Genomic DNA, 15,355 nt, shown 5'->3' with positions numbered 1-15,355 from the left:
CCCCATCCCTCCCCCCCACAAATGTCTTTTTATTCCAAGTAAAGAAAGAGAAAGATCTGAAGGGGGAAAGGAAGCTGGGCCACTCCTTTTGTTTGTGCTCAGCATTTCTGGTCCCAAGACTTCCTGAGAGGAAAGACAGCCCAAACCACCCATGCAGCTAAGCAGCATGCAGCCGATTTTTATATTGCTCCAATTTCCTCAGGAGGACCACCTCAGTGTGACCTCTCTGTTTTCTGCAAGAAAAAGGGGGACTTTGACACTGCTATTTTAATAAATAGTTGATACCAGAAGCCCTCCGATAGAATTTTATAAAACTTCTCCTCCAGGAGAGGAGGCTTTTCCTTGGCTTCCTCCCTACCCTCCTTCATGAACCCCAGGGATCTTCTGCATTCAGGTAATGATTCACAGCTTCATCTTCTGAAAAGTTCTGAGCCCCCTCAAGAGCAGGTATGAGCAGATAAAGAAAGTTGCTTTCTCTGAGCTCTAGCTCCTTTTCCTTCCAAGAGCTTTTCTGTACTTCTTTGTAACTAAATTATGGGCACAAAACATAATAAAGTTATCTCATTTGAGAGATTAAAGGGTACATTTAAATTACACTAAAAATTCATAACCACTAAGCTTACATCATCTTCTATGTTTTGCCTTCTGACAATCATGTGAAAGTCCCTAGGATGTTAGAATTTTATGCATCTAATATTAGATCTGGGCATGATTTTTCCCTTAGAATTACACTCTACTTCAGGGAAGGACACTGGTAATGCAGTTTCAAAACTGCAAAGAAGCTAAGGGTAAAGGACTTATCAAATCTGCTAAATCTTGCAAAGAAAGTATCACATTGAGCATTTCTTGTGTCTCCATCTGGCCAAAGTGCTCAAATGCTGAAAAATCCAAACTTGAAAAAAAAAAAAAAAGCATTTCTATATTACCTTTACAGGACACTATCTATTTCCTTAGCTCCAGAGTAGAGAAAATTCCATTCATATATAATTCTATTGTGTTTCTTATAAACAACTGCAGCTGTTTCATTAAGGGCAACGAGTTTCTTTCTTTCTTGTAATGGGGATTTAGCCCAGCACAACTTACCACTTATCTACCCCTGCTCTGTTTTTATTTTATTTATTTATTTATTTTTTTATGTTGAGACAGGTTTTTATTAAGTTGCTTAGGACCTCACTAAATTGCTGAGGCTGGCTTTGAACTTGCTATACTCCTGTCCCAGCCTCCTGTGCCACCAGGAGGACAGGCATGTGCCACTGTGCCTGGTTGTCAAAGAGTTTATTTCTAAAATATGTTAATTTATAACGTACAATGAAATTTCAATATAATGTATAGACATAAGAATAAAAGCACTGTTTTCAGGGGACATACAGAGAGGGGAGATATGGTAACAAGGTATGTTAGTAAGCTTTCTGTCACTATAGCAAATACCTGAGACAATTACCTATAAAGAGAAAAGGTTTAATGTGGCTCACAGTTTTGGAAGCTCCAGGCTATGATCTATTGGCCCCATTGCTTTTGAGCCTGTGCTGAGGAAGCCCATCATGGTGAGGAGCACATGGCTGAGCAAAACCATTCACTTCATGGCTGGGAAGTGAAAGAAAGAGGAAGGAACTGGGTCCTAAATTTTCTTTGAGGACAAGCCTTCAGTGAACTAAAATATTCCACTAATCCTCACCTCTTAAAAGGTCCACCATCTCCTGCTAGGAACCTACAGGGACACTAAAAGTTCATGGGTTAGATACTCTGCTGCTGAACTAATCATTCCCTGACTTTATGCCAACTCAAAGAATTGAGGCCACAAATGCCCCAAACCAACAGCAAGAAACCAAGGGAGGGAACTCAAGTCACACCCCTTGGAATGTAAGCAGACGTCAAAACAGGGAAGTCCCAGAGCAAAATAATTACACACAAAAGGACATGCATGCATGTGCGAGTGTGCACACACACACACAAGAGGTAGAGGAATCTACCTAAATTGATACACAAAACAAGATCTCTGAAAACATGAGACAACAGGCAAACAAATCTCCTCTCAAAATCCAAAATACCCTAACAAAGGATCCCACTGAGAGTGAAGAATTGGATGAAAACCCAGAGAGAGATTATTTAAAAATGGTTCTCAAAATGTTCAGTGAACTAAAAGAAGATCAAAGTAAGGAATTAAGAGAGCAATTACAGGAAATGAAAAACCACTCTAATAAAGAAATAGAAATAGTGAAAATAAACCACGCAGAACTCCTAGAAATGAAATACATAATCAATTAAATGAGAAATTCACTAGAAGGCATCACTAACAAATTAGGTTGTGTAGAAAATAGAACCTCAACCCTTGAAGAGGCAACTTCAGACATTGAGATGTCTGTATGACATTGAGATGTCTGTATGACATTGAGATGGCTGTATGACATTGATATGGCTGTATGAGATTGGGTACGTAGAATGCAGTAAAGGGAAAAAGTCTATGGAACATAACCAGAATATACAATAACTCTGGGGTAACTTTAAAAGGCCAAAACTGAGACTCATTGGGGTGGAAGAGAACATAGAGATATAAACTAAATACATAAAGAGCATTTTCAATGATATAATTGCAGAAAACTTCTCCCATATAAGAAATGAGATAGACATCCACATACAGGAGGCTTACAGGAACCACATTGACCTAGTCAAATAAGAAGTTTGCTGAGATATATCATAATCAAAATGCCTAACAGAAAATAAGAAAAAAAAATTAAAAACCACATGAGGGAAACATCAGGTCACACCCAGAGGCATACCAATAAGGCTCATTTCTGATTTCTCAGCTCAAAGTCTCAAGGAGCACCTGAAAAAAAAGAAAAAAAAAACTGTCAGCTAAGATTGCTATGCCCAGCAAAACTCAAATTTGAAGGGGAAATTAAAACTTATATGACATGAATAAACTAAAAGAATTCATGAGCACCAACCCAGCACTATAAGGAATACTCAAAGATAAACTGCCCAGAGAGGAACTGAAAAAAAAATACAATTCCCCAAAGTTCAATAGAAGAATGATCCACTAAATGAGAATCAAAATGGGGTAAAATATAGTAAAACCAAAATGGCAGGAAAACATGAAAACATAATAATAATAATGATGAATGTTAATGGTCTCAACTCCCCAGTGAAAAGACAAACATTATCAGAATGAATCAAAAAAGCAAGATCCAACCAGTTGCTGTTTATAAGAGACTGGTCTTATAGGCAAAGACATTCACAAGCTGAAAGTGAAAGGATGGTAAAAAATATTCCAGGCATAAGTTTCAAGGAAACAAGCAGGAGTAGCTATTCTCATATCTGATTAAAGCATATTTCAAGTAAAAATTAGTCAGAAGAGACGAAGGAGGCCACTCCATCCTAGTAAAAGGAACAATCCTATAAGAAAGTGTAGCAATAATAAATGTTTATGCCCCAAATGTCAATGTAGCGATTACATGGAAAAAGTATTCCATGACAAAAAATAAATAAATAAAATAAATCTCACACAGATCTGAACACAACAATACTAGGGGATTTCAATACATCCTTATCACCAATTCAGGTCATGAAAACAAAAAAATATCAATAAAAATATCTCCAATCTTAACAACACTATAAATCAAATGGACCTAATTTACATCTACAGAATATTCCACACCAAAACAGCTGAATTTACCTTCTTCTCAGCTGTGCATGGAACTTTTGCCAAAATACACTATATTCTAGGCCACAAAATAAATAGTAGCGCATATACATACATATATATATATATATAATAATATATATATTATTATATATATAATATTTATAGTCCCATGTATCCTATCAGTTATATATATATATATATATATATATATATATATATATATATAGAGAGAGAGAGAGAGAGAGAGAGAGAGAGAGATATTATAATAGGATAATGGGAATTATCTGATAGGATACATATATATATAATATATATTCCCATGTATCCTATCAGATCATAATGGAATAAAGCTAGAAATCAACAGCAATAATAGAAACCAGATAAACCCATGGAGATTGAAAATTCTCTTATATAAAAAAGAAATGAGAATACAAAGCAAGACATTCTTAGAAACTAACAAAAAGAGATACAACATATCAAAATCTCTAGAACAGTATGAAAGCTGTTATAAGAGGAAAATATCTAGCACCGAATGACAACACTAAAAATTTAGAAAGATCTCAAAGAAATAAGCTTATGCTCCACTTCTAGGCCTTAGAAAAAGAAAAAAAGAAAGAAAAAAACTGCCCCCCAAACCAGTAGAACACAGGGAATAATTAAGATTGGAGCCAAAAATCAATAAAATTGAGAGTAAAAAAAACAATACACAGGATAAATGTAACGAAGAATTGGTTCTCTGAAAAATAAATAAGATTGACAAACCCTTAGCCATACACACAAAAATATGAATAAAAAAACTAAACAGCAATAACAAAAAAAAGTGAAAAGACACAAGTCAACAGGATCAGAAAATAAAAAAGGAAATATCACCACACACCCTTTTGAAACTCAGGGGGATTATCAGAACCTATTTTGAAAATTTATACTCAATAAACTGGATAATCTGGAAGACACTGACAGATTTCTAGACACACATGATCTGCCCAAATTGAATTAGGAATATAAAACCTAAACGCACCAATATCAAGAATATCAAGTAATGAAACTGAAAAAACAATTAAAAGCTTTCCAAAAAAAGAAAAGCCCAATATCTAAGGAATACAAGCTCTTTACAGAAGAAATAACACCAGGCTTTCTCAAATTATTCCATGAAACAGAAAGAGAGGGAACTCTCCCAAATATGTTTTATGAAGCCAATATAACCCTGATATCAAAGTCAGACAAAAGATAAATCAAGGAAAGAAAACTACAGAACAATATCCCTGATACACCTTGATGTTAATAAGATTAGTAAACCACATTCAAAAACATATCAAAAAGAGAAGCAATACATGATGAGCAAGTGGACTTCATTTCAGGGTTGTAAGGTTGTTTCAGCATGTGCAAATCAATAAATGAAATTCATCACTTAAATAGAATAAAGGGCAAAATTCACATGATCATCTCAATAGATGTAGAAAATGCTTTTGATAAAAACCAATACCCATTCATATTAAAAATTCTGGAGAAGCTAATGATTGAAGGGACTTACCTCAAAATTGTAAAGTCAATTTTTAAAAATTTGTTCTAATTAGTTACACAGGATAATAGAGTGCATTTTGACATATTGTACACAAATGGAGCACGACTTCTCATTCTTCTGGCTCTACATGGTACAGAGTCACTCCAGTAGTGTAATCATGTACATAGGGTAATAATGTCTGTCTTATTCTACCATCTTTCCCATCCCCACAGCCTCACCCCTCCCCTCACTCTCCTCTACACAAACCAAAGTTCTTTCATTCTTTCCTACCCTTCTCCACTATGGATCAGCATTGGCTTATTGCAAGAAAACATTCGAATTTTGGTTTGGGGGGTTTGGCTTATTTCACTTAGCATGATGTTCTCTAGCACCATCCATTTACCTGCAAATGCCATAATTTCATTCTTCTCTAAAGCTGAGTAATATTCCATTGTGTACCACATTTGTAAAAACCATTAATGACAAACACAAAGTCAACATCATAATAAGAAAAAAATAAAGCTTTTCCTCTAAATTCAGGAACAAGACAAGGTTATCACCAAACAGACATGAAGACTAATGGAACAGAACAGAAGACAGAGATAGAGCCACATAAATATAGTTATCTCATAGTAGACAAATGCACCATAAACACACATTCAAGAAAAGATAACCTCTTCAAAAACTCGTGCTGGTAAAACTGGAAATCTATGAGTAGCAGAATGAAATTAACCCCCTTTTTCTCATCCTGCACAAAACTCAACTCAAAGTGGATCAAGGACCTGGGCAATAGACTAGAGATCCTGCACACACTAAAAGAAAATGTAGGCCCAACTCTCCATCATGTTGACTTCGAAACTGACTTCCTTAAGACTCCTAAGGCATAAGAAGTAAAATCAAGAATCAATAAATGGAATTGAATCAAACTATAAAGCTTCTTCAAAGTAAAAATCTTCTTCACAGCAAAGGAAACAATCAATAATATAAAAAGAGAGCCTACAAAATGGGAGAAAATCTTTGCCACCTGCCACCTCAGGGAGAGCATTCATCTCCAGGATATATAAAGAACTCAAAATCCTTACCACCCCCCGCAAAAAAAAAATCCATAAATGGGAAAAGTAACTGAACAGGCACTTCACAGAAGAAGAAATGCAGTCAGTAAACAAATATATGAAAATATGTTCAACATTTATAGCAATTAATGAAATGCAAATTAAAACTACACCGAGATTTCATCTCACTCCAGTCAGAATGACAATTAGCAAGAAAACAAGTAACAATAAATGTTGTCAAAGATGTGGAGGAAAAGGCACACTCATACATTGCTGGTGGGACTACAAATTGGTGCAACCACTCTGGAAAACAGCTTTATGTAGAAAAATGAAATTAGACTCTTATATCTTACCCTGCACAAAACTCAAATTGAAATGGATCAAAGGCTTATTAGGAATTAGACCAGAAACTTTACAACTGCTAGAAGAAAATATAGGATCAACACTCCATCATATAGTGACTGGCACAGACTTTGTTAACAAGACCCCCAGAGTGCAAGAAATAAAACCAAGAATCAATAAATGGGATTCCATCAAACTCAAAACCTTCTGCACAGCAAAGGGAATGGTTAAGAGCCTGAATCGAGAGCCTACAGAATGGGAGAAAATCTTAGCCAGCTACTCTTTCAGGTAGAGCATTAATATTCAGAATATACAAAGAGCTCAAAACAACACTAAAAAACCGCAAGTATCCCAACCAATAAATGGGCAAAAGAACTAAACAGATATTTCTGAAAAGAAGAAACACAAATGGTTGATAAATACATGAAAAAATGCTCACCATCTCTAGCCATCAAGGAAATGCAAATCAAAAACTACACCACCATCTCATCTCACTCCATTCAGAATAATGCGATGTTCAAGAATTTGAGCAACAATAAATGCTGGCAAGGCTTTGGAGGAAAGGATACGCTTGTATGTACATTGTTAGTGGGACTGCAGACTGGATCAACCATTCTGGAAAGTTGTATGGAGATTCCTCAAAAAATTAGGGATGGAACCACCGTATGACCTAGCTTTCCCACTCCTTGGTATTTTCCCCAAAGATCTAAAATCAGCTTACTACAGGAGCACAGCCACATCAATGTTTATAGCATCACAATTCACAATAGCTAAATTATGCACTCAACCCAGATGCCAGTCAATAGATGAATGGATTAAGAAATTATGAGATGTGTGTGTATCTATCTATCTATAATGGAGTTCTACTCAACCATTAAAAGGATGAAATGATGACATTTTGCCAGTTAAATGGGTGGAAATGGATAATATTAAAAAACACAAAGGTTGAATGTTTTCTCTCATATGCAGAAGCTAGAGTAAAATAAAGCAAAGGGGAGAGAAGGATAAGACAACCAAAATAATGAACCAAATACAAATTAAGAGATGAATGAAAGTGAAGTCTAGTAGAGGAAGGAAAATGAGAGGGGGGAGGGAGGACAGGAAGGAAAAGGGGGAGGGAAAAGGATGACATCATGAGCTGAAATAGACTCCCATGTATGTGTGCATTCATTGGGATGAACCCAACTACAATGTATAACTATAAAGCTCTGATAAAAAGGCTGAGACCAAGCCATTAGTACATAATCCTTTGGGGGACACTTAAGATTCAAACTATAACATGAAGAATGGAAATTCGAACATTTTAGCCCTTTCCTTACCGTGTGGCTTAGATCAACATGTGAGTTTCTCTGATGGAATTCAGGTTATTAAGTCAGTCCTAATATGACCACCACCCAGAGCATCCTGTGAAACTGTTTTTTAATAAAACATTTCCTTCTCACATTCACAGTTACTTATCCATAGCTACAATTCCTTGGTGACCTAGGACTGATTTTACCACTGATTTTTAGATCAAGACCAAGAAAAAAGTGCAGCATCTGCAGCCAGATTCTTCCACAGTTCCTTCATTCTGTGACCTATCCACATCAGTTCTTTATCACCCACATCAGTTCTGTCCAGAAAGACCTTCCGATCCAGCTCTAGGAAGGATTCCTAATCTATAAGAGAAGTCATAATAATAACGATACTTTTTTCAAAGGCTGTCATCTTATCAGTGTACTAGAATACTAAAACAGCAACTGAAGTCTTTCTATTCTCATCTCAGAGAGGTACAAAGTTTAAAACAACAGAGGATGTTGGCAAGGGATTTTATTAGGTCTGATTTAACCATCAAAGTTTAAATATGACTTTTCACATGTTCCTATGCATTTACCTCCGATAACTACACATTTTTTTTTTATCTGCATCTTTTATTGTCTTCTGTGGGCTTCTCCCTTTGAGTTTCATCTCTCAGGCCTTTGTTTCTAGTTACTTTATCTCTTTGGATACCCAACAAAGCAGAATCAACCCAATTCTCTAAGGAAGCATGCCAGTTGTTTGTGAGAGAACAGAGAACTGCCCTTCTCATAGGGTTGCCTACTGCTGCATGTATAAGCATGCTTTATATTGTAAACCTGAGTAAAATGGGATTTTGAGAATAAAAAAAAAGCAAATTCTGTGAAATAAGGGGGGAGGATAGGGGAAGAGAGGGACACATCTCAGCAGAACTCACAGAAAATGCTCTAACTGGAAATTCAGACTAGAAATAAGGAACTGAGAGTAGTCCAGCAAAATTACCAAATTTCCAACTAAAAGAGAAGACTTCTGCTAGTTATGACAAGAAAATTGCATGTATTCTCCCTCAGGAGAGACACTGCCACTTATGAAAGCCACATTATGATTTATAGAATCAGGCCCAGATCAGAGCTTTCAGAAACAGGTAGGGAAGTCCAGCTCAAGCCTTCTGATGTAATTACCCATAAGGGAACATGATAGTAATTCTACATGTCCACGATCCACATTTTAAGTTTGGTGAGTTGTGTATTCTGCCCCACAGTATCCTTATGTCCATTTTAACATAAAAGTAATGTTTTAAGTGTCCATTTGTTTATTCCCAGCAGACCACTGACATACTACCACCTCAATTTAATAATTACCAAGTGGAGAACTTAGTTGACAGAGGTTCTGGAAAAAGCACCTAAATCTTGTTAAAATAGAGATTCTGATTTTGTAGGTCCAGGATGAGATCCCATATTCTTCACATCTTAAAAAACAACCACAACAACAACATCAACAACAACAATAACAACAAAAAACCATATAGGTTATTCCTACACTGCTGGTCCATGAACCACAGTTTGTATAGTGAGGCTATCATTGGTTGCACAGTGTGGTCCCTGACCAGTAACTTCAGCATCTCCTGGGGTATTATAAATTCATACTGTCTGTCCCCTTTCAGATCTTCTGAGTCAGAAACTGGATGGTGGGAGTCCATGAATCTGTATTTTAACAAGCCCTCCAAGGGGTTCTGATTTGGATTAATTAACCAGAACAGTAAGAATTGGTCCACTCAAGAGTAGGGATTACAGGTCTTCAGGTCTTTAGAAACCTATGACATACTTGTGGCTTCAAGATCATTGCAGATGACTTGAAATCAAGAAAAGGGACTTTTCAAACCTGACTCAAGACCCAAGTATTAGAGCTAAACTCTTTGTGACTAGGGTGATTGCAACCCAATACATGGCTCAGTAAAGAACCAGAGGGGATAACCAGGTGTTGAATCTGGAGAAGAGATTAGGAAGCAGATTCTAAGAGGGAGTTAAATTCCATAGGAACAACCTCCATTCACACGAGTCTTGGACTTACATATCTGAGTTTAGCACTTAAACCAGAGAAGTAGGGGTGGAGGCGGAAGAGGGGTGATGAATATTTCTACTGAGTCAATGTGCAACCTAATTGTAAATAACCAGGAATAAAAAGTATTGATTCCTACACACATGCAGTTGCTCTTTTGGAAAGCCTTGTTTGATGTATTTTAGAGTTCTTATCAGTTTCTTTAAAAATATCCCCAACTTTGTCCTTCATTGTCTTCTACAGAATTTGTACAAACTCTTGCTTTTAAGCAGGGAAAGGGGTATATCAAACTTTTGATAGCTCTAACTATAGAGAAGAGTAATAGAGGTCAGAGAGGATGAAGAGGAGAAATGGATCCTGGGCAAGAAGAAAGTCCCAACCCATGTATCTCACAGGGCCTGTCACAGGTCATAGCTGCATGGCTGGCTCTGAACCCACAGTCCAAAAGGACTTATCAGGGATCTGGGGTGGTAGACAATCAGGGAAACTTGAAGCCAGCTATGGAAGAAGACACTGCGACTGCTGCTTTCCTCCTGCCCAGAGATGCCCTCCTACTGGCTCTGTGCTGCTAAAGGTAGCTGCCCTGTTGCACAAAAAACCCTGGAATTTCCTTCACCTTGGCCCCAAGCCCAAGTCTGGAAGTCTCAAAAGGAACTTGACATTGATGCTCACAAATGAGGTGTTTCCTGCTGAGATATGAGGTGTGGCTTGTTATTTTATCTATACACCTCATGTCAAAGAGTTGAGCAGAAGATGGGGCTGTGGTAGAGTTATTGCTCCAGCAAAAAGGATGACAGTTGCCTTTTATTCTGTTTTGTTTGGTGTCTTATTTCCTAAATTTTTAGGGACAGAGTAATACTCAGTCCCCCCACCTTTCTCTAAGTTCCTCCCTAACAGCTAGCTATGGCTCCAGCTCTCATTCTGCTCCATCTGAAGGTTGTCCCTACTGTTCCTTGGAAAGCTATCAGCCATCACCAATGGACCTACAGCTTGGATGATCTGCTAACCTAAGGGCAGCACCGGCTTAGGAGTGAGCAGCTCAAGGCAAGCAAGCATGTCCTCGTGACAGGCCCCCTGCGTCACACAGATCTGCACTTCTTGCCCAGGAGCCATCTCTCTTTCATCTTCTCTCTATGGTCCTTTGTCATCTTCTCTGTCTGCTCACATAAATACCTTTAGAAAAGAAAGGAGAAAATAAAGACAATGGCTCTGACATAATTTCTACAAAACATATTGATATAGAGACACATACACAAATGGGTTGTGCAACCATCCTCATCCTGAAATCCTTCATTCAAATAATTTATAAAGATTTAAATCAGAAATGTTAATACCTAAGATCCAACATGATATTCGGAAAAAGAGCATTTAATTATTAAACACATATTACCAGGCACTAAATACTATCATTTATAAGAAGAAAAAATAGCACACAAGGATCATACATACAAGGATCCTCAAACTCAGTTTCTCAACAATGGTTTCTAGTTCTGCTAAGATTTTTTTCAGCAATCTATATAGTTGGTTGCTTCAAAAGACAAGGCCTTTAGTTTAATGAAGAACTTGAAGGGGATAATGAATCAGACACCCACAGGAGCTGACCTGGTTTACCAAATACAGTACTGGAGAGATAAAACTGAACTACAGAATGTGTTTTATTGTCACACTTTCAAGGGAGAAACTCATTAGCCAGAGTAGAATTCTTCCTAATAATCAAAACATGATATATAACATTTATTGAGCAATTACTAGTAGAAAGCCACAGTGCTAGTTGCTTTAGCTACATACTATAATTCAGTCTTCACAAGGGACTGTGCCAGAGATGTGGGAAACAGGAAAGGAAGTACCTGAATGTCAGTCAATTCTACTGGAAATAATGAGCTGAAATGAATTAATTTGCCATTGATTTCTAATTTTGCATCACCCCATTGCATTATCAAAAGGAGTTTCTGATTAGCCAAGCCTAGGGTGTGTGCCTGTTTCTTGACTATGTTGTGGTAAGGGGAAGAATGATCTGGTAAAAGAGCCCCCAGGAATACTAGTAGGAGGGCTTACTAGCAGGAGGGCATTTTCCCTGATGGGTTACCCCCAAGGATACACCCTGGATGAAAGAGGTAACTCTCAGAAGAAAATCAGAGCACCATTAAAAAGGGAAAATGTTGGGTGCCTAGAAAAGAACAACTGCCAAAACACACTCAGAGATAGTAACTGAGTTGGCCATGAGGTTAAATAGGTGAATCAGAGAAAGGTATATGAGGGTATTCACACTCAAGGGAGAGGTACATGAGAATATGAACACAGGAAGTGAGGTCACTGGAGGCCATTTTTAGAAGCTGCCTCTCACTCTTGCACAAGTCAATAAGACAACACAATAGAAAAATGGACAAAGGATTGAACAAGCATTTCATAAAAGAAAATATCTCAATTGTTAATAAAAAACTGTATAACTACTTGAAAGAATATTTCTAGTTTACATAATTACAAAAAGTTCATCCTGATAAGAAGACAGGACACTTCAAGACTAGTATATGTTCTGTTGCTTCCAACTTTGGAACTACTGCACCAAAACCCAGAGGAACATTAATGTTTCAGGTTACCAAACTGATCAGTTCCACCCCCTTTTTCCTGCCTATTAAGACAGAAATACTTTAGACAAGGCAGGACTTCAAAATGAAAAGCTTGCATCAAGGAAGTAATAAATAAATAAATAGTAAATGATAAAGACTTTAAAGATGTGTACAGGTCTGGTTTTAAATCCTACTTCTGCCACATAATAACTGTGAAGATTTAATTATGCTAGGTACCTAAGGCAACTAGCTCTTGCCAACTTTGCCCTTGGCAAGTACTCCATAAATGTTAGGCATTATAATACAATTGCTAAAAAATATGTGTTACCTTTTGATGAATGAATATTTCTTTAGGAATATAGCAATTGAAGAAATTTTCATAACTTGAATAAGCAAAAATTTCCCAAACTTTCTTAAACAGAGCACATCAACACTCAACTTGTCATAAAAACAAAATATAATAAATTGAAATATGGGAAAATTAAGAGCATTTTTATTAAAAAAATGAAAAATGAGAAGGAAACCCAAGAATGGGAGAAGAAATTTGCAATCCATATAAATGACAAAAGTCTCCTACCCAGCGTAAACAAAGAGCCCCTATGTTAGTTTTCTATTGCTGCAGGACAAGTTAACCAACACTCATCCTCCCCAATTTTAGGTACACAAAGCAACCAATACTTATGCTCTCACAGTTTTCTGTGGATAGGGTATGCAAGTGCTGAGTGGTTCTGGTTCAGGATATGACATGAGACTCCAGTCAAACTGTCAGCCAGCACTGGAGTCATCCCAAGCCTCACTGGGGAAGGATCTGCTTCTATGCTCTCGCATGTGGTTGTGGCAGACATCAGTCAGGTGCTCTCTGGTTATTGGTGGCAGACATCAGTTTCTTGCCATGTATACTTCTCCTAAGGCACCTCACAACATGGCAACTGGCTTCCCCTAAAGTCAAATCTCTAAGAGGATGAGGGAAGGAAAGACAGACAGACTAGCAAGACTGAAGCCACTGTCTTTTTATATTTATGTATTTATTTATTTAATTTCATTTTTATTGGTTCTTCTTAGTTATACATGACAGTAGAATCTGTTTTGATAAAATTATATAAGCATGGACTATATAGTATTCTAATTAGGACTCCATTCTTGTGGGTGGGCAGATTCATTTAGGTATTTTCATAGGTGTACATAGGAAAATCATATTATATATATTCTACTGTCTCATCTATTTTTATTTCCTCTTCCTTCCTTTGTGTAATCTGCTGAACTTCTCTTCTTTCCCTCAACTCCTTTATTGTGGTTTAACTTCCACAATCAGTGAAAACATTCCAACTTTGGTTTTGGGATGTTGGCTTATTTCATTTAGTTTGGTATTGTCCAGGTCCATCCATTTACTGGCAAATGTCATAAGTTCAATCTTCTTTTTGGCTGAGTGATATTTCATTGTGCATTTATACCACAGTTTCTTTATCCATTCAACTGTTGATAGGTATCTAGTTTCGTTCTATAACTTAGCGATTGTGAATCATGCTGCTATGAACATTGATGTGACTTCATCGTTGTAGTATGTTGATTTTAAATCTTTGAGGTATAAGCCAAGGAGAAAGATAACTGGGTCAAGTGGTGGTTCCGTTCCTAGTTTTCTGAGGAATCTTCATACTGCTTTCCAGAGTAGTTGCGCCAATTTGCAGTCCCACCAAAAATGTATAAGTGTTCCTTTTTCCCCACATTCTTGACAATATTTCTTGTTACTTGTATTCTGAGTTACTTACCATTCTGACTGGAGTAAAATGAAATCTCAGTGTAGTTTTAATTTGCATTTCTCTAATTGCTAGAGATGTTGAACATTATTTCATATATTTGTTGACCATTTGTACTTCTTCTTTTGAGAAGGGTCTGTTCATTCAATACCTTTCACCATTTATTGACTGGATTAATCTGATTCTTATCATCATTATCATCATCATTATCATCATCATCATCATTTGGTGTCAAGCTTTCTGAGTTCTTTTTACATTCTGGAAATTAATGCTCTATCTGAGGTGCAGATGGCAGATTTTCTCCCACTCTGTAGGCTGTCTCTTCACATTCTTTATTATTTCTGTAATATAAAGAAGCTTTTAGTTTGATGCTATCCCATTTATTGTTTGTTTTTTCTTGTGCTTTCAGAGTCTTGTTTAGGAAATTCATTCCTGAACCAATATGTTGAAGTGTTGGGCCTAAATTGTCTTCCAGTATGTGCAGAGTTTCTGGTCTAATTCCTAGGTCTTTTATGCACTTAGAGTTGATTTTTTGCAGAGTGAGAGATAGGGGGTGATTTTCATTCTATTACATAAAGATTTCCAGTCTTCCTAGCACCATTTGTTGAAGAGGATATCTTTTCTCCAGTGTGTGTTTTTTGGTGCTTTGTCTAGTATGAGGTAACTGTGTTTATGTGGGTTTATCTCTGTGTCTTCAATTCTATTCCATTGGTATTCTTGCCTATTTTGGTTCCAATACCATACTGTTTTGTTATTATAGCTCAGCAGTACTATTCAAGGTCAACACCACTCTAAATGGGGAAGAACTGAAAGCATTCCATCTAAAAACAGGAACAAGACAAGGATGCCCACTTTCACCACTTCTATTCAACATAGTCCTTGATACTCCAGCCAGAGCAATTAGGCAAAAGAAAGAAATTAAATGGATAAGAATAGAAAAGAAGAGCTCAAACTATCTGTTTGCTGATGACATGATTCTGTATTTAGAAGACCCCAAAACTCCATCACTAAACTTTTAGAACTCATAAATTTAGAAAAGTATCAGGATACAAAATTAACACCCATAAGTCAATTGCATTCCTATACTCCAAAGATGAATCAGATGAAAGAAATTAGGAAAACTATCCCATTCATGATAGCCTAATTATATATATATATATATA

General features: G+C 36.8%; 1 long non-coding RNA gene across 1 annotated transcript in view; it reads right to left on the bottom strand.

Annotated features, from left to right (window-relative positions):
• The window catches only part of LOC125618435, a 175,372-nt gene that overhangs the window by 1,410 nt on the left and 158,607 nt on the right, over positions 1-15,355 (bottom strand). Inside the window, exon 2 of the long non-coding RNA XR_007349698.1 lies at positions 2,778-2,824. This is a non-coding gene — a long non-coding RNA (uncharacterized LOC125618435). The remainder of the gene's footprint in view (positions 1-2,777; positions 2,825-15,355) is intronic.

The sequence above is a fragment of the Marmota marmota genome, unplaced genomic scaffold (genome assembly GCF_001458135.2).
Source record: "Marmota marmota marmota unplaced genomic scaffold, marMar, whole genome shotgun sequence".
NCBI lineage: Eukaryota > Metazoa > Chordata > Mammalia > Rodentia > Sciuridae > Marmota > Marmota marmota.
This window is presented reverse-complemented; position numbering and strand designations above follow the sequence as displayed.